This window comes from Ambystoma mexicanum, chromosome 9 (assembly GCF_040938575.1).
Source record: "Ambystoma mexicanum isolate Mex_15411 chromosome 9, UKY_AmexF1_1, whole genome shotgun sequence".
NCBI classification, from domain to species: domain Eukaryota; kingdom Metazoa; phylum Chordata; class Amphibia; order Caudata; family Ambystomatidae; genus Ambystoma; species Ambystoma mexicanum.
Window position 1 is genome coordinate 1,140,688,123 of NC_090931.1, and position 21,197 is coordinate 1,140,709,319.

Genomic DNA, 21,197 nt, shown 5'->3' on the forward strand with positions numbered 1-21,197 from the left:
TTTCTAGAATAAACATAAGAGAAGCAATTGCAAAATACATGGCATTTCATTAGATTCTTCGCAACAATAAAAAAAACAGTGCATCATTTGACTTGCATTTCTGAATAGCAACATTAGAACGCAGCTATCGCTACGCTGCCTGACTGAAATAGCTAAAATATCACAGGATTTGAACTAGTAGACCAAATGCAAAGGTGACGGAGTACACAAGTGGTTTTAGATTGGTTTACAATTCCCAAGTTTATTTTCTTTAATTATGCACAAGATGCTATATCAAAAAATATATATATTCAACATTTCATATAATTCTGTGGCCCATACTCTTAATTCATTCATTCACATTCATACTTTCTTCATCAGTCTCTCATTCTACACTTCATACTTTGGAAAAATGGTCTGTATATAAAAAACAGTAAAAACATCTGTTATCTCTACATATGTTTACAATTCATTGTGAAACACATCCCCACCAATTAGGGGTATTACACAAGTCTGTGTTCTGTTATTCCCACAGTTCTCACGTCGACACGTGTTTCAGTTGCTCTCAGCGAGCATCCACATTAATGCTCTCTTTGTATGGCAACCTTCTTCAGGACAAAACAACCCATTTTTCAGGCACATGTATTGACATGGGCCACACCATCTAGAAAAATACATAAAACACTATGAATATTGTGTATCCCCGTCACTCCTTTTCAAGTTATTTGATTGCATATTAATATGCTGTGTTCTATAATCACTAGAACAACAAACCAACTCACCTCCTATCCTGATGGGGTCAGGAGGAACAGTGGAATCTGGAGGCCAATAGTCCTCTCGTCTATGGGGTAAAAGATTGTATCCATTACCAAAAAGCTGTCTCCGTTTCACTTGATCGCAAAAGCCAATATTTTATTTATAACTTTACAGATCACTACGGGTGGAAGAGACCCAAGTTGAAGGCTAAGTCACTCACTCAAGGTAGCAACAGCCACAGCTTCCCACCTTCCCACCATTTTTTTAAATGTGAAAAGAAAATTGCTGTGTTTTTTACTGAGTAGCCTGTCTTCATTTACATATCCATATGTTACACCGGCAACACATGGCTTGCTGTACCGCATTATAGCAATACATTGATCTCATGCAGTGGTGCTGCACCCAAAAACACGCTATATATTGATCCAATGTAGTGACGCTGCACTCACAAAACACGCTAAATAATCCTACATATCCCCTCCTTTTTTCTGAGAATTTTGGCCATGGTCCAAGCCACAATTGGAAGAAATCCAACTTGCCCCCTTTCTTCTTTTAACATGTAGCAATCCAACAAAATCAATACTCATATGTGAAAAAATGAAACTGAAAAGTTACTGTTCAATCATCATAATATCAAAATTCATAGTCCATAGTCCAGTGTTTTAATTTTATACTTGAAGTTAATCACAAAACAATAAAATAAAACAAATAGATAAAATAAATAGTTAACATAACAAATTAAAATAATTAATTAAAATAATAAATATGTGGAACCCCATACTCCGGGACACTTGTCTGCCTCTGACATGTCCCGACCGGCGATGTCACATCATTTGGTTCATTTGGGTGCTCTTCCATCTTGGCACTCTTGGATCCCTTTTACATAGAAGTCATCTTTTCTTTGGCATTCCGGTTATTTTGTCTTCACCTCCACATGGAGGCAGGCATCATTTGATCTTCTTCCAGGGGAATAAAACGTGCTTTGCAAAACATTTCATCTCTTTTCTCTCGCCTTCTGAAATTAAAAATAGGTTAAAGAGAAAACAAACATACATAAAACAGCATTCAATATATAATACATTTTCATTTTGCACACCAACTTCATAAATTTCAGCTTCCATTTTTTAAATATATATATTTACATATATTACAGTGTTTATGTGCCATTATCATAATCAACCATCTTTATTTAACTTCTCTGCCACTACTATTGACTAGACCCATTCACTTTACCTTTTTCTGTCCAAGGGATTTTATCTGCTTCTACACGCTCAAGTTGTTTAATGTTTGGGGTGACATGGTTTAATTTAATTCACGTGAACAAACTGTTCTGTTGCTGTTTCACCTTTAGTCTTCAACATTTTATAGACCACAGGAGAGACCTTATCTATAATCTGAAATGGTCCCTGCCAGGCTGCTAGAAATTTGGAATTTTTCTGTTTACCTTTTCCAAAATGAAATTTATACACCTGATCGCCCACACAATATTCCTTTACTGACGTCTTTTTATCATAATATGACTTTGCACTGTCAGCAGCTCTTTCTAAATTTTTCTGTACAAAAGCAAATGCATGTTGTAAATGCTTCCTCAGTTCATCAATGTATTCATGAACTGTGGATGCGCTCACAAGTGTTTGCTCATGTGTCCTGTATAGCAGGTGTTGTGGTAACACCATTTTCCTACCTGTTAAAACTTCATGAGGGCTAATACCTGTTGCTTTGGCAGGAGTTGATCTGATTGCCATCAGAACCAAAGGTAAGCGTAAATCCCAGCTGGAACCTGCTTCTGCCACGAATTTCTTTAAAATGTCCACAACAGACCTATTGCTGCGTTCAATTCCACCTGAAAGCGCCGCCCGATATGCGATATGTAGCTTTCTCTTCACACCCAGTATTTGCCATACCTTACTCATTAGAGCACTTGTAAAATGACTTCCTCTGTCTGTTTCTATTCTTTGTGGCAACCCAAACCTTGAAAATACATGGTTCACCAGCAATGTGGCTGCTGTTTGCGCACTACAATCTGGTGCAGGAATACACTCAATCCACTTCGACATCAAACATATCACACTTAAAATGTAACGGTTTCCTCTGCTCGACCTCTTTACAGGCCCTACATAGTCTATTTGCAAATCTGACAGTGGAAGAGTTAGGCCTCTTTTCATTAATGGAGCCCCATGCATTGGTGAGGCAGGTTTAAATTGGGCACATACTAGACATCCTCTAGTATATAATTCCACATCTTGGAACATATGTGGCCAATAAGCATGATCTTTTAGTATTTCCATTGTTTTCTGTGAGCCTATGTGGCCTACAGTTATAGCATCATGCGCATTGTGTAGCATTAACCCTCTGAATGAAAGGGGTACCACCCACTGTATTTGTCCTGTTATGGACTCTCTAATCATGAGTCCATCTTGTAGTCTTATTCGTTTTTTATTCTTTAATAGCACCCTCAACTCTTCTTTTCCCATACAATAATTTTCTGTTAAAGGGTTTTGTTCAGGATCTATCAAATGATTATAATAGATTCCCAAAATTCGATCATTCTTTTGTGCCTCAATCAGATCTTGGTCTGGTGTATCATAACTCCACTGTACCACTGGCTGATATATCTCCTTTGGTGCTTTAGAATGTGTTACTGCATCAATTTGTATTTCACCCAGTAAATGTTCAATAGGTAGCCATTCTCCCATCACAGCCCCAATTTTAGCCAGGTGATCTGCCTTATCATTTCCCTCCTTATCCTCTCCTGGAGTTTTCAAATGCCCATGAATTTTCCTCCAGTATATTGTTAAATCATTTTCTGACACCAATTTGTCTATGGCTTGTATCATTTTTCCATGTGTAAGTGGCTTTTTATTGTATGTAATCATGCCCCTCGCTTTCCAGCCAGGTAAATATTCCACAAAGCTATTTTGTGCATAATCAGAATCAGTCACCAGGACAATTTCACTGAATTTATTATCAACTGCAGTAGTAATTGCTTTACAAATGGCTGCCAATTCCGCTACCTGACTGCTCCTAGCACCAATTCTTATCCCTATACTCGGGATACCTTCACACGTCAACCAGACATTCCCTATTCCTGACACTAATTGTTTATCACTGTCAATTTCAATGTGAAAGGCACAACCATCAACATACACAGTTGGCAAGTCTTTGCATGTTTTTTCATCAAAAGCTTTGTGTGGTGATTGTTCAAATTCCTGTAAATTAGGTTCCATTTCTATTTCATTTGATACTGGTTCAGTTGCACAGTCATGTAAGTGTGCTAAACCTTGAGCAATTGGGCTTCTTTTATTTTGGCCATATCTTACTTCAACAGGAAAGTCTTGTAATGCCAGCTTCCACAAAGTGATTCTGGATTGTGCTAGATTACCTGACCTAATTATTTTACTCTCTAAAAACTGCAAAGGTTGATGATTTGTCTCAATAATCACCTTTTCTCCCTGAACAATGGGGCGGAAATGTTGTAGCGCCCACACATTTATTTATTTATTCAAATCACATCAGCCCAGAAGCATCGTGGCGCTTGTTACAGACATCTTAGTTGCAAAGGAAACCGTAGTTACAAGCAATACATAAATTACAGAGGAAATATATACAATAGCAAGGCAGTATATTTACATGGCTTCCTGAAATTTGCTAGTTATTTAGCAAGGAACGAGGTTTTCAGTTTCCTGCGAAAGATGGGAAGTGAGTTTTCCGTTCGGATGTCTGAAGGGAGAGCGTTCCATGTCTGTGCTGCAATGTAGGGAAAACCTAGACCTCCGGCTTTGGCTTTTTTGATGCGTGGGGTGCAGAGTAGGTTAGCGTATTGCGTCCTGGTGGGACGTGTGGAGGAAGGTTTGAGGATGGTATCTGAAAGATAGGGTGGGGCGGAGAAGGAGAGGCATTTGTGAGTGAGGGTGAGGATTTTGAGGGTGATCCGTTCTTTGACTGGGAGCCATTGGGCTGAGAGCCTGGCCTGGGTGATATGCTCTCTTCTTGGGATACTAAGAGCGGCCCGGAGAGCGTTGTTCTGTGTGATTTGTAGTCTATTTATGTTTTTGGCTGATGTGCCTGCTAGGAGAGCATTGCAGTAATCCAATTTGGCTCCAATGGTTGCCCTCGCTATGGAGAGGCAGTTAGGTTTAGAGAGGTAAGGCTTGATGGCGTTTATAAGTTTGGTGGTGTGTGCGGATGCGGAAGTGATAGCGCTGACTTGTCTAGTCATAGATAGCGAAGAGTCAAGGTATACTCCCAGTGTCTTGACGGCTGTGGACACGGGGATGATGGAGTTGTCAATTGAGAAGTTAGTGTACAGTTTGTCCAGTTTGTCTAAGGTGTTCTGTTGACCTAGTATCAAGATTTCGGTCTTGTCACCATTGAGGCAGAGGCCATTAATTGCCATCCATGCCTTGATGATGGAGTAGATAGTGTGGAGTGCCTTTGCGTCTTCGTTGTATGAGCCTGAGAGGGGTAGAAGTACTTGTGTGTCGTCCGCGTAGTTCGTGTAGGTGATGCCGTATGAGTCAAGTTTGTCAAAGAGGGGCTTGGTGAACAAGTTATAGAGTGTGGGTGCAGTGCAGGAACCTTGAGGGACCCCGCAGTGGATTGTCGTTGGTGTGGCATTAGCGATGTCCGAGAAGACTTTCATGGCCCTACCTTCGAGGAAGGAAGTGATCCAGGCGGCTGCTTTTTTGGAGAAGTTGGCTGAGTGCGTGAGGTGGGAGGTGAGAATCTTGTGATCAACCAGATCAAACGCGGCTGAGAGATCTAGAAGAAGCAGAAGAGCCGGCTTGCCTTTGTCCATGATTTGGGTGATCTGGCTCTTCAGATCTACCAGGGCTGTTTCCGTGCCATGTCCTTTCCGGAAGCCCGATTGTCTCGTCCCGAGGATGGAGTGGGTTTCCAGAAAGTGTTGGATTTGGCAGTGTGCGGCTTTGTCCAGTAATTTCAGCAAGAATGGCACAGTGGTTATAGGTCTATAGTTGTTGGGTTGTGAGGGGTCAAGAGTCGGTTTTTTTAGGAGAGGCCGGACCCAAGCCTCTTTGAGGTTTGCTGGGATGATGCCTGTTTTAAAGGACGCATTGATAAATGCCGTGAGGAGCGGCGCAAGGCAGTCTGCCCTATTAACCACTCAGGCCCTATTAACCACACAGTGGTTAATAGGGCCTTTTCACATTCATTGAATTTAATTTCAACTTGGGAAAATGCCTTACTTGCATATGCAATGGTTTTGTGATTCAAATCATGTTTTTGTGATAACACTGCTGACATACAATGTTCAGAGAAACCTATTGCTATAAAGAAATCCCTGTCCTTTATGGGATTTGCTAAACATGGGGCCTTTACAAGACATGCCTTTAATTTAGCCACTGCCTCAGACTGCTCTTTTTCCCATTTCCAGGGTGTATTCAGTTTAAGCAGTTTAATCAATGGTTGAGTGATTTCAGTATAATTTTCAATGAACTTTCTGTTATAGCCTGTCATTCCTAATGAACTTTTTACCCCTTTCACATTTTTAGGATCTTTTAGTTTCTGTATGGCCTCTATTTTCTTCTTTTGTGGATTTAGTCCATGTTCAGTCACTTCATGGCCTAGAAAATTCACCTTTTTCTTGCACCATTGTGCTTTTTGTAAAGATACTTTGGCGCCTGCTTTCTGCAATTGGCCAAGAACATGTCTTATTTCATCAAAATGGCTTTTCAAGCTATCATGTTTTATCAGGACATCATCCACATAAATTATGGTTCCTCTTTCTGCTGCATCAGGCATAGCCTTCCTCAAAAATATGCCAAATTCACTCCCACTACTGACGTACCCGAATGGAGTTCTAACACATGCGTATTGAGTCTTATCAAATGAAAAGGAAAATCAATTCTGTATCTCCTCTGCCAATGGCACACACCAATATCCAGAGGTGAGATCTAAGATGGTGAACACTTTCGAACCATGTACCTGAGCTAATCCCTGATCAATGAATGGCAGTGGCCATCTGGATACTGGCACTCTTTTATTTAACTCTCTCAAATCTGCACACAGTCGCCATTGACCGTTTGGTTTTAACACACCTAAAATAGGTGTATTGGATGTGCTATGAATGGGCCTGATGATTCCCCGCGACACCAAATTTTTAATAATCTCTGCCAATGATTCTAAACATGCTAGCGGTAGTCTATATTGGTGTACAAATACTGGGCTTCTGCTACACCCTTCCGGAAGTGTGGCCACATGTAAATTAGTTAGCCCGCAATCATAAGCATCTTTTGCAAATACATCTTTAAACTCCATACATATCTTTCTTAATTGATTTCTATCCTCCTCGTTGTCACATGCATCCGCTAATAAAATCTGCTCCACTACCATTTTGGAGAATTCTGGAAAATGTTCCGGCATGGGAATCTCAGCGCTTTCCTCTAATTGTGTGGCTGTGTCTCTTTGTAAAGCTGCCACATTTAAATGTTTTGGCATATCAGTTTACACTTCAATGGGCTGATTTTCTGTTTCATTTTCATTTAAGTTAAATGTTATGCAGTCCTCTTGATGACAGCACACTTTCTCGCTTGAATCATAAGCGTACACAGAATGAATTTTAAATATCCCTTTGGGTTGAGAGTCCAGGTATTCTGGCAATTCACCCTTAGCATCTACATACTTTTCAGGGATATTTCCAATCACCATGTTATTTAGATCAGCTGTGTAATGTGATTTTTGTATGGCCATTCCTACTGGGGAGTTTTCCTCTAAACGAATATTCTGAGAACCTTTATTATTCACCATAATTTTTACAGACCCTTCACCCACATCTACCAATGGAATGTATTCATAATCCAAGCCTTGCTGTTTTATGGATTCATTCAGACATCCAAATGCATCAGAATCTTTCATCTGCTGTCCATTTTTGCATTTCAGTGTTATTGCAAACTGCTTTGTGAATGCAGGGATAACAGTATATTTCCTCATTGTAATTCAATTGCATAAGGGACCAGCTGTGCGCAATGATAAGCCCTTCTTTTGTCTTCAAATTCAGGTGCCGGCCCACCTATGCGTGACCATATCTTTTGATTAAGGAAATCTAGCACCATACACATTCTGTGCATGATGTCATTGCCCATGTAAAAGTCATTTTGTGTTCCACACACTATCCAAACATTATGGTAAATTGTTTTTTGTCCAGTGCTAATTTTCAGCATGCATCTACCTGCAATTCGGTTTTCAAAGTCTGGACCATCCAAACCAGAGAGAAACTAAATTTCAGGATCTCCTCCCTTTCCATTATTTTTTGCAACCATTTCTCATTAATGAAGCTCCTTTCCTGTTCAAGCGCTAAAGTGGCTTTTATTGTTTTAGAATAGTCATTTATCCCAACTTGAACCCATGGTTGTTCATCTTCCATGTGTATTTCAGCAAGAGTGGTAATGTGTTTTTCTGAACCTGCTCTAGGAGCAGTATTCTGTTTGCATGTCTTCTCTTTTAAATAAAAACTTAAGGTGTGCTCATCTATGGCAGTTTGCCATTCTTTCCTTGGGTCTAAGTATATTTGTACAGGTAATTTTTTATTTTCACTCTGCATCTTGTCTTGACTCATTAATACAATAGTGATGCTAGGTATGCAACTATTCTGGAGATAGACCTCCACTGCACCATTTGTTTTTGCAACGGTGTGACATTCATTTATATTGCTGTTTTGTGATTTTAGTTTCTTAGGTCTCAATGGTTTTTTGGTTAAGGACCATAGTACTCCATTCACCCCATCTATGAGCGGAGATAATCTTTTCAGGCAATCTGTTCCCATTAGAAATGGAATATCACAAATGGATGTGACCAATACCTCCTGTTTCATTCTGTGTTTACCTATCTTTATGTCAACCTCGGTGGCACCTATAATAGGCACCTCCTCCACGTTAAAATTATGCACTGGACCTTGATTCTCCTTTACTGTGATCTGATTCTGCGGGGATCTCCCTTCATTGATACTCTTTACTAATTCTTTAGACATAATAGTGGCCTGTGCGCCAGTGTCAATCATTGCAAATGTATGGCATTTTTCTTCCACAATGATGGGAGCATAATACCTGTCTTCAACTTCCTCTAACACACTTAGGAAATGCGAATTCTTACTGATTTCAGGGCTCACCTGTCTCAGGCCTTTTTCACTTTTGGCTAAGCACATCGGTAAATGGAAAGACATTTTTCCCTCGTTTTTGGTCATTCCTGTGTGACTGACTTTATTCATTTCCCCATGTTCAGAGGTTTTTTGGAGTGTGGCCACCGTTCGCCCATCCATCCAGGTATCATCAGAGGTCACACTACAACCCTCCAACTGAACATGTGTAACAACATCACTTGGCAATTTGTCATTGTCTAATTCTGTGCATTTGTGATTATTCAGTATGGTACCAGCCCTTTTAACCTCTTCAAAAATATGTGGTTCAAAGAATTCTTCAGGTGATTGACCTGTACCATCCTTTTGAGCATTTCTTTTTCCTGCCTGTGTTTGGTCATTGTTTGGATTGCCCAGGGAAGGAGCTATAGCATCGCCACTTACTCCCGGTTCACTGGTATTCCCCATGATTGAGTCATTTTTCTTAAACCTGTCTCTTTGTACTTTTGGATTTTCAGGTTTTCCTATTTCATTTGTACATATCGCCAATGTTTGATTTAGTTCTAGGTTAAACCGTACCTCTCTTTTAGAAGTATTTGCATTTTCTGTTACATGTTCTTGTACTGGTATTTTCACTTTTAAATCATTAGGCATCTCAGAGTCATTATGCATAATTATATCAGAGCAAACTGTCTTTTCGGCGCTGCGGGTATCATAAGTACTTAGTCACTTTTCAGAAGCCCCCCGATCATTGCTATGGCCATCTGCCCCCTCCTTTGATGACTCCTTTTGTGTTGTGCAGAGCTTTCCTATTTGCTCAGCCAACATTTTCACTTGGGCCTCGAGGCACTGGAATCTTTCCATCTCTCTAGAATCCTCTCTCTGTGGCCTAAATCGATATTGGTTGTTTTCTCCCTGATTGGATCTATTCTGATACCTCTCAGGAGAATGATTTCTATTGCGATGGTTCCTGAACTCTTGATTCATTTGCGGAGGGGAGCGGGGTGCACCCATCCTTTGGTTGTAGTCCCCTGGTGGGGAATCATTGTACTGAAGTGAAGTGTAGTTCATGTTCTGACTCATGTCTTGTCTCTCAGGTTGTGGGTACTGGCCCCTATGTTGATTCCCATTATCAGCAAATCGATCCAGATATCGGAGTCTATCCTGATTACCATATATCATGGTATTGGAATCAAATATGCTTTGTGTCCCCAATGTCTGATAAGGACCATCATTTCTTTGATCCTGATTTTGTCTCTGGTTATTGTTCATACCTGACATATCAGGTCGATAGCCTGCCCGGGGCCTATCTCCTAAGTACCTGGGGCTGATGTAACTCTCCCTATTACTAGGATCATGTGATTGGAACATTGGTGCAGTATGTGATGACCTTTGTTGATTACCCCTCTGTTCAGGTGCCAAATTATTTTTACTTGGACTTTGAGCAGACTCAAGGGACATTTTGGCTGACCTGATTTCCATCACTGTTGCTGAGGGTTCTTTAGATTTAGGTCTAGTATCTCTCATTTTATCACTTTCTCTAACCTGACAATAGAGTACCTCATAAAGGTTTGTGCTTTGGTGTACAATCCATTTCAGGGACTTGTCACGGTCAAATTCACAGACCAATTGGGATATAATGGGCCTCATGACGACCCTTGCGGTCCGGAAATAACGGTGGCGGTAAACCCGCCGCCACCGTTGTTTCCGGACCGCCTGATCCCGACCCCTGCAGGCGGGAGGTGATGTTCCCGCCAGGTCTGACCTGGCGGGTTTAACACCGCCCGCCTGCAGGCGGACGAGGAAACACCGGCAGCATTACAAGATGCTGCCGGTGTTTCCATGATCCCGATTCCCATTGAGTCCCATAGGACTCAATGGGAATGGGGATTTACACCATTCCGCCTCCGTGATTCCCGGAAAGCCGGGGTTGTGATGCCCCGGTAATTCCGGGAATCACGGAGGCGGAATGGTAATACGAGTCCGGCGTTAACCAGGCGGTTTTACCACCTCGGTTAACGCCGGACTCGTAATGAGGCCCAATGTCTTTCTGCAGCCCATAGAAGTTGGCAGTTTTAAACTCATTGGAATTGGGGTCAAAAGATACATCAAAGTGAGAAAATGCTCTTTTTAAGTCTTGTAAAAACTGGCGATGGGATGTATTAAGCCCAGCAGTGATTGTGTAAGCAAATTTCTTTGCCTCCTGCAATGACTGGAAAGGAGAAAAATGACGCCTAATCTCTTTTTCGAACTCCGCCCATGTCATATTCTGCTGTTCGTTCAATCCTCTTATAATACTAGCCGTCGGGGCATCTAAAGTTAAATGAAAATATTGCCTGTACTGTTCCTTAGTTATCTGGAGTGCTTTAAAAATGTCATGAACCGCTTCTAAGTGATCCTCAATGCAACATTCCCCTCCTTTTTAAATGGCTTGATCAGAGCTTTAATGGATTTCATAATCTTTATGGGGCTACTTGTTACAATGCATGGAATTGCACTACTTGATGACTCAACCCTGGTTCCAGGTGTATGGGATTGTTGGCGGTCCCCAATGGGAGTATCAAATCCCCCAAGGGCGCTGCAACCAAGTTCAGTCACCGGCCCAGTGACTGGGACACTAGCCCTTTGGGTAGAAAAATAATTCACTTCAACTCCATTTTATGTGGTACCCTGCCACCTCTGCTGGGACATGGGAATGCACATTTGCTGTTCTAAGTCCTTACACTTTTTAAGGAGCCTGTTTGCTTCATTTTGCAAATAGTTGTTTTCATCACTCATTTTATTAATTACCTCCTGCATGTCGCACATTTGCATTTGGCACTCATTAAATTCTTTATTCCTCTTGTCTCTTTCTTGGAGCATTTTAACCATTTCTTGTTCTGCATTTTGGAGGTCACTTTCTTTCTCATAATGTTCTTTTTGTAAAATCTGCATCTCTGACACAACCTCATCTTTATCTTTTCTAATGTGGTCCACCAATGCTTTTAAGTGTACCAATTCTTGTTCACTGTCCTCAAATTGTTTCTTGCTTTTGGAAAATTGAACATCAAAATCTCTGCATTTTAAGTGCATGTCTTTTTGGCATACATCCAATTCTGCTCTTAACATTTCCTGATTTTTACTTGCCCCATCTAAGTCAGTATTTAACATGTTAATTAGCTGGGTGTAATTTTCTTGCATTCGCAGGACCTATTCAAAATAAACCATATTTTGGCGCATAGCCGTATCAAACAGTCTTTCTCTGCATTTTTATCGGCTGCATTTAATAACCTTAGAAGGCAGACCTGAATTATGCTGCCTTCTGCAAAGATATTGGCCCTCATTAGGACCCAGGCATTAAGGGGTTTACGGCGCCGTAAACGGCGCCGACCCTTAACGCCTGATTAAAAGGTTCCCTTTGCGGGATGGCTTTTGACGGCTGCTTTTTTGCAAAATTACGGTGCCATAATTATCGCCTTTCCCCATTCCCATTATGCCCTATGGGGCAAAAATGGGAATGGGGAAGGGTAAAATGGGAAATGGGGATTTACCGCCCCACTCACCTTGGAATGGGGCGGTAAATCCGCCAACCACCATGGCGTAAATGTAGTTTACGCCATGGTGGTAAGGGTACGACCCAGGCGGTAACTTACCGCCTGGGTCGTAATGAGGCCCATTGTCTAGTTTTTCTTTCTGCACCTCACCCTGAATGCGGTCATGCCATTCTGAGGTACTGTTTGATGACCACGTCCCATGTGCAAATAACTTTGCCTCTAAATATTGCACTGGGTCTGAGAATGTGGTTTCCCTTTGAGACATTCTGAAATTCGTTTTTAGTGACACACTGCTATTATGAAATGGGTTCCCTTTAATGTACAGATGGCGGTATGAGACACATTTGCCATGCCCAGTAGGTGCTCTATGATCACTTTCCCGGCCTGCAATGCACCATAAATATGTAGGGTATTTTGTGTAGATTTGGGGCCTAGCGGTATTTTCTTACCACAAAGCATAAAAGTAATTTAGCAACAATCACCCCTTGCATTCAGATTGGGCTTGGTATTATGGTGGTATTGTGGCTATGCATTATTTCAGTACACAGATACATTTAGTTGGTATGCATTTCGTTGTGGTATAGTGATGAGCATAATTTATTTGTTTTATTTGTGGCCCCAACACACAAAACCCCTTTATTTTGTTTAGACTGTTCTTGTGATCTCTAGAGGCCTCAGGCTTCTACATTATTCAAGAACACCACATTTTCATATGGAGTGCCACATATGGCTGTTATCACTGATTTATCTACACCAGTGAGCTATGCTTCCATAAAGTATTCACAATAACATATGGTATAATCACTAATTTATTTACATTAGTGAAACTATTTCCAGAGGCCTCTTTCTCTGCTGACTCATGTACGTCCAACAGACTATCAGATTGTGTTCCACTCAGAAGTCACACACACATACACTGAGTGGAACCACGCACACATATATTTATAATTACTCATAACATAACTTTTTCCACTTGGGATGCTTGGCATATATTACCTAATAACCTCCCCTTTTATCAGGTGATATGGGCTAACTGTACCAGAGAAAAACAGAAGCAAATAGAAGCCTTTACACGGATTGTGATTTACATAAATTACATTTCAAAATCATACATTACCAGTTTTGCGAGGCAGTCTTTTCTAGAAAAAACATAAGAGAAGCAATTGCAAAATACATGGCATTTCATTAGATTCTTCGCAACAATAAAAAGAACAGTCCATCATTTGACTTGCATTTCTGAATAGCAACATTAGAACGCAGCTATCGCTACGCTGCCTGACCGAAATAGCTTTCATTCACACACCGCATTCTCACTTTGCGTAAGATAATTACCAGCAAAAGTGTAGCAGATCAGCACGTGAACTCTCTGGATAGGTCGCCTTCTTTAAATGGCTCGGGGCTTCCCTTTGTAACACCCGGCGAGGACATGCAGTTCCAATCTGCACTCTTTGGTCCTCAAACCGGTGCCAATTGACTGGAATCTCCAGCCTCTGAAGGTCAGCAATTCACTGGACTGGAACGACACCCCTCAATCAGGCAGCCTCACAGCAACTCCCCTCAGGCTTCTCACCCAAGCTTTGTAAAAATGTCCACTGCCTTTCTATCTCCCCGAGATTCTTCAGGAAACCTCCGTTACAGCCCTTAAGGTGATGTGTCACCAATCAAAATACACAATAATCTATCCTCCTCTTTCAACAATGGCTTGGCTTATACGGTTTAGAAACTGTATCTACTCCTTTCCTGGCATGAAGATTTCACATCCAGCTAACACAGTGAACAGAGAAGAAAAAAAAATGAATCCAAGTGCACATTTAAAATGACTTTCAGAGTCTGTCTTTTCCACCTCATTTTGCACTGGAGAACACATTATGATGTTATTTGATTAGAATCATGTTAGTACTGTTAATTATACTAGTTCATTAATCCTCTAATGTGTCTCCTGCAACAGAGGCATTTCAGGTGAGAGAGAAAAAAAAATGCGTTTTTAAATGTGAAAAAAAAATTGCTGTGTTTTTGACTGAGTAGCCTGTCTTCATTTACATATCCATATGTTACACCGGCAACACATGGCTTGCTGTACCGCATTATAGCAATACATTGATCTTATGCAGTGGTGCTGCACCCAAAAACACGCTGTATATTGATCCCATGGAGTGGCGATGCACTCCAAAAACACGCTAAATAATCCTACATATGTACAACTAGTAGGGATGGGTATTATTGAATTTATGTGCTACTAAACTGGGGTTCAGATGACAGAAAAAAAGTAAGCTAGTGGAGTGGAGAAGTACAAATAGTAAATATAATGTATACAATTAAAACAGTTGTTTGTTCTATAATATCAAAATTCTAGCAGTTGAGTTGGGTAATTTGTGCGTCCAAAAATAGGAATTTGTGGGCCATTCTGGCTGTAAACCGATGTTTAAGACATGGGGATTTTTGGACAGAATGGTGCACAATCTCTATTTTTAGGCACAGAAATAGCATGAATTAACTTTACAGTGTGTTTGAATAATAATACAAATATTATGGTGATATTCTACTTACTTTTTTTCTAAAATGAACAGGTTACTTCTTAGTTCTTCTTTGTTCTTCAAATTCGGCTGCTTCTTTTTAGGAGAATGGTCTTCATTGCAATTGTAAAAGAAACAAATTAGTAATGTTGTTTGTATATAGCACTGTTTTTAATTTAGACATTGTTTCTTTTAATTGAAATCCTCAGCGCCTTCCTCAAAACTATTAAAACTATCTTATTTACATAAGATACGTCGCACCAGTTCAATACATATGATATTTTCTTAATGAACAAATTGTATTGCAATGACTAACTGTAGCAAACAAAATATCTTTACTATGTCTTGTGAAATTCATAATGTACCACTGAATACCACTATTTCTGTACCTAAGCTCTTCCAGGTAACAGTGCCTGAATGTCATGCTTAAATTAAAGTAATTAAATAAATAAAGAAATTTCAAAAATTATGTAATTGTATAAGTATTCTTTTTTTAGATTTGAACATAGAGTGTGCATGCATGCAATTTTGTTTGAATATATGTAATCTATATATTTCATTTCAAAAATGTTAGTTTAACATGATTTGAGTGTGTGTGCATAAAGAAAGTAAATAGTATAAAGGTTTATAAGTGACAGTTGATTATAGGAGATTAAAAAAAAGTCAGTACATTCATTTTACAGATTACACAAGTCAGTTTGAAAATGTGTTCATGTACTGTACAGAAAATATGCATACCTGTAGTTTGTGTTCATGCATATGGATATGCATGGAGCTGCAAGTAGAAATCTTGGAGACTTGTACAGTATTTCTTGTAGTTGGTGCTTGCCAATGATATGACACTTGTACTCAGAGAGATTCACAGTACATTTGCAGTGCTGATCTATGATGATGCAGTTAGATGTAGAGGTCTTGAATGTGACTGGTGGATGGTCATGTGACTTCTTAGCTACATCCAATGAGGGAATGGCACAGTGAGTTAAGTGGAAATGGTAGAAGGGCTGTTCATGTTACGATATGTCCGCGGACATGGCGGTAGTTTGCGGACATCGGGTGTTACATCCGGGGATTTTTTGGGTTCAGAAGTCATGCAAATGAGAATGAGCACTGAAGGGATTGGTCAGGAAAGTTTAGTGGGTGTGTTGTGCCAGGAGAGAGTTTCTCAGATACTCTTTTTGCTGAGAGATCAACAGATAGCTATGGCTGTGTGTTTCAGAAACAGATTGTTTGGATTTTGGGAGATTCGTGGATACATTGGTTGAAGGTTCATGCAGAAAGCTGTGGAGTAGCTGTAGATCTTGGATTTCCACATGTGGAAGTACACTGGCATGGAGTATGTGGAATGAAGTGGTTGGACTTGCTACCTCTCTGTGCTACTTTGGAGACATAGCAACATCCAGACATAATTGTAATTCATTGTGGAGGGAACAGTTTAGGACATGTGTCTGGAATTTCTTTGCAATTTGCTATGAAAGAAGGACTTGGGAAGGTCATGGACATGTTTCCTAATTCTCAAGTAATATTTTCACGTATTGCGCAGAGACAAATGTGGCTTCGTTCTTCTTCATTCGGTCCACAAATGGAAAAAGCAAGGCACAATGTTAATAAGGCTGTTTGTGCCTTTCTAAGAGATTTTGGCATGTCCTCTTTTCACAATGAAAATATTATGTTTCATAGTACATACATTTTACGCAGAGATGGAGGCCATCTTACTTATGCTGGCAATCAGATTTTTCTGAGAAATGTACAAAATGCATTGCAACCTTTTTTAGAATTACAGCATCCATTTTGAAGTAGGTGTTGAGTATTTATCATTTTTGACATACACACACCTCCCAAAGGCTCTTTTCAGAGCCACCACTTCCTCCCAGAGAAAATTGCAATGGTTATGATAGGGTAGCACCCCAAATTTCTAGATGTCCGCGGACTGTCCGTGGACTTCTGAAAAATACAAAGGGCCCTGCTTCATTTATTTTCACTTCTATTTTTTAACTGTGAAAGGCGGCTCTGAAAAGAGCCTTATTTTTTTTTTGATTTTTGTTATTTTGTATTTTTTTTGTTTTTTTATAGATGACACAATAGGAGAGGAGGGGAAATGAGGGTAAAGGGGGGACACCAACCACAGGGATAAGAAAGGGCGAGCTGAGAGAGGAAGATGTAGAGTGGGTTTTATTTGGGTGGGGGTGGTGCTGAAGCAGGTGCAGCACCAGGTGGCAGTAGTGCAGCCATGGATGCCATCTCGATGATGGTGTAATCTGCAAGTTGCAGGAAAAATAGCTGTGCTCTGAAGAACAGCCAGAAACACAATGAGAATAGGCTCTAGGGCGTGGTCTTTTATAGGGGTGCTTGTACGCGGTTCGCGGACGAGCGCGCTGTCCGCGGACAGATCGAACACAAAAAAAGGTTCAAAAACTTTCAAAAAGTATGAAGAAACTCAGGATTAGCATGTGGGACTTGTTCTATGGTGAGTTTTTATTGAGAAATATAGTGGATTACTTGAAAATGTACTTTTAAATTGTTCGGGGACACGAACAGTGTCCGCATTCAAAACACGCGATCAGCATGGGTATGGTCACATGATCGCTTCGCGAACATGTTCGCGAAGGAAGCGGCTGTCCGCAGGACACCAAATGCACGGACATTGGTTTGCGCATGCGCGTTGATGTTCTACGGACACTGTTCAGGTCCTGAAGTAATTAAAAGTGCGTCACATGTCAAACGAACATTTCTGGACACCGCATGTGTTCTAGAACAGTTTGAAGTTGGTAGCGGACAGTACGGACAGGTAGAGTGTTCTTCAGGACACCTCCATTTTCGTTTATTTACGAACATTTCAGGACACCAATTGTGTTCTTTGAACAGTTTCAACTTGCTAGCGAACACTACGGACAGATATAGTGTTCTTCAGGACACTTTAATTTTTGTTTCTTTACACACATTTCAGGACACCGCGTGTGTTCTTTGAACAGTTTCAACTTGCTAGCGAACAGTACGGAAAGGTACAGTGTTCTTCAGGACACCTCCATTTTCATTTATTTACGAACATTTCAGGACACCAATTGTGTTCTTTGAACAGTTTCAACTTGCTAGCGAACACTACGGACAGATATAGTGTTCTTCAGGACACTTTAATTTTCGTTTCTTTACACACATTTAAGGACACCGCGTGTGTTCTTTGAACAGTTTCAACTTGCTAGCGAACAGTACGGAAAGGTACAGTGTTCTTCAGGACACCTCCATTTTCATTTATTTACGAACATTTCAGGACACCAATTGTGTTCTTACAACAGTTTCAACTTGCTAGCTAACACTACGGACAGGTATAGTGTTCTTCAGGACACTTTAATTTTCGTTTCTTTACGAACATTTCAGGACACCGCATGTGTTCTTAGAACAGTTTCAACTTGCTAGCGAACAGTACAGACAGGTATAGTGTTCTTCAGGACACCTCCATTTTCGTTTATTTACGAACATTTCAGGACACCGCGTGTGTTCTTAGAACAGTTTCAACTTGCTAGCGAACAGTATGGACAGGTATAGTGTTCTTCAGGACACCTCCATTTTCGTTTATTTACGAACATTTCAGAACACCCGCGCTGTCTGCGGCCACCTACATTGTTTTTTTTTTTAAACGGAAACTAATTACAGCACAATATAAAAATGTAACTTTATTTAACATATATTAATAATTTATGATAGAGGAGGTGAGGCAGAAACAACGGAAACAAAAACAGGAGAATTAGGGATTTCAACATGACTGGTATCAGGTGAAGAAGGGATGGAAGTCTCATCAAAACGTTTTGGGTTATGGAGAGGGTTTGGGGATAATTGACTGGGATATGGTGAGGGGGACAAGTACATGTGGGACAATGGTATGAGGTTTTTGTTTTAAAATGATCTTCAACAAAAGTTTTCAAATTATTAAAATTGGTCAACAATAAATACATTTTTTCTTTTATGCTGTCAAGAGTGTTATCCATAACAGTTTCTTCAGAGGTATTTTCTATTTTGGTATGCTCTGTACAAAAAAATATATATATGTTAAATGTATATAAAATAATAATAATTAAATGGTTTATATTGTAAAGTGTTCACCATTAGTTTCACTATCTTCTGACATTTCCTCATGTGGGAAATGCATCTCTAGCCATTCCAGAGTACTAGACATTTCTGTGAGAAAAAAAAGATAATATATTTTTTTTTATCTAATACAGAAAGTTTATAAATATATGAGTAAAATGAAGTACACTTACTATTTCAGGTAAGATATGTTCTAAGTACTCTGTAGGTCTGGTCTTGCTCTTAGTTCTGTAGTATCTGTGAGGTCATTTTGTTGGAAGCCAATTTATCTTCTTTTGGTATATTCCATTTTAGAACATATTGTATTTAAATGAATGGTTAATGTGTTACATATATGGGTTACATTTCTTATGTATTACTACATATAATGTGTATGTGTGCTGCTTTTTGAATTTGTTAAATGTTCCTATGTTATGATATAACAATTAAACATACCCCCCAGAGTTTTTAGGTAGTGGTACTGTTCTCCGAACATGTCCGTGGACATTAAAAGAGTTTGCGGACATCAGGTTTAGTAGAAGCGGTTCAGTATGTTCCATACTACATGTACATAAAGTCAAAGTTATTATTGTTAAGTTGCGCTACTAAAAACCTATGAAATTCAGTGAAAAAAACTTTGTTAAAGGGACGTTATGGTTAAGTTGTGCTACTAAAAAGCTATGAAATTCAGTGAAAAAACTTTGTTAAAGGGAAGTTATTGTTCCAAGTAAAACCGAAAAACCCTTGAAATTCGCCATTTATGGTAAGCTAAGCAACCATAACTCGTGCCACCACCGATGACATTGACATTGTCATTGACATTTGTGATGTCATCTTTTATGTCCTGGGTGTTAGGCTTAGCAGTGCACAGTGGTGGCGCGAGTTATGGTTGCTTAGCTTACCATAACTGGTGAATTTCAAGGGTTTTTCGGTTTTACTTGGAACCATAACGTCCCTTTAACAAAGTTTTTTCACTGAGTTTCATAGGTTTTTAGTAGCTAGTAGCGCAACTTAACCATAACGAGATATATATATATATATATATATATATATATATATAAAATACACAAAGTAATTTAGTGGATTGTAACAATGTAGAACCATATACTGATCAACCCCAGGGCCAAAGCCAGCCTTGCATCGGTGACTATAAATAATATTAAATATATTTGGCCCTGGGGTTGATCAGTATATGGTTCTACATTGTTACAATCCACTAAATTACTTTGTGCTAATTTAATTCATTGAAATTACATCAAATGTTTTTTTTGTCTCATATTTCTTGGGGGGAGGGATTTATCCCTATGTGCCTTTCACCTTCACTACCACTCCTACCTCAAGCCCCCATACTACTGTTTTATCTCGTAACTCTTTAATGTATATACAAAATGTGAAGTCATTGTAAGGAAGTTAACTACTATAAACTAATTTACTTTGTTAAAACAATGAGAGAGCCTATGCATGTGGAACCACGTTGGAAGATCGATTGGTATGCCTGATGGAAGTGTTTCAGTGAGATCTGTAGGGTGTTGGGTCACAGCTGAATGTTTGATAATTGTGGTTTGTGTGGTAGTGTAAGTGTGTGTATGGCTTGGGCAGTGTACTGAGTGTGAAAGAGACTTTATTGGGTTCTGGTGAATGGTGTGTGTGTGTGTGTGTGTGTGTGTGTGTGTGTAGAGAGAGAGGGGCTGTTTGGAAAGGGAAGTGTGAGTGGGCCCATATGACATGGAAAGATATCTGCCCCTGGCCTACTGGCCTCCTAGAAATGTGACTGGCATTAGGTGTTCTTTTAATACCTGCCCAGTAATACCAGACTTATTTGTAAATGATTCCCTCAGCCCTGTCTGGCGTTTTCTTTTTGGTAAAACAGAGCACATTCCTGCTCGTCATTAATACGCGGGTTGTAGAGCCACAGGAACACTGGCAGCTGTTTTTTTAATTGGAGGGCTGGAAATGTTTCCAACAAATGTACCCAAGCAATTGAGCATAGCAAGAGAGCCTCATTCAACCAAGGGAGGTGTTTTGGGGCATCTCCTGAGATTATTTGGAAATAGTGTTTTAACATGGTGCATTTGACAACACACTTTGTGAAAGATTGGGTAGATAGTCTTACCATTATTGGCCATGCCTTTTTGTAGGGTTCCTGGCTATGTTCATGCTTTGTAAATCTTATGCATACAAGCATTCAAGAAAGAAGTCAAGTAGTTTTCTGGTCACCAACTGTACAATGGGGCATTATCCAATGCATTTTCATGATGCCTTTGC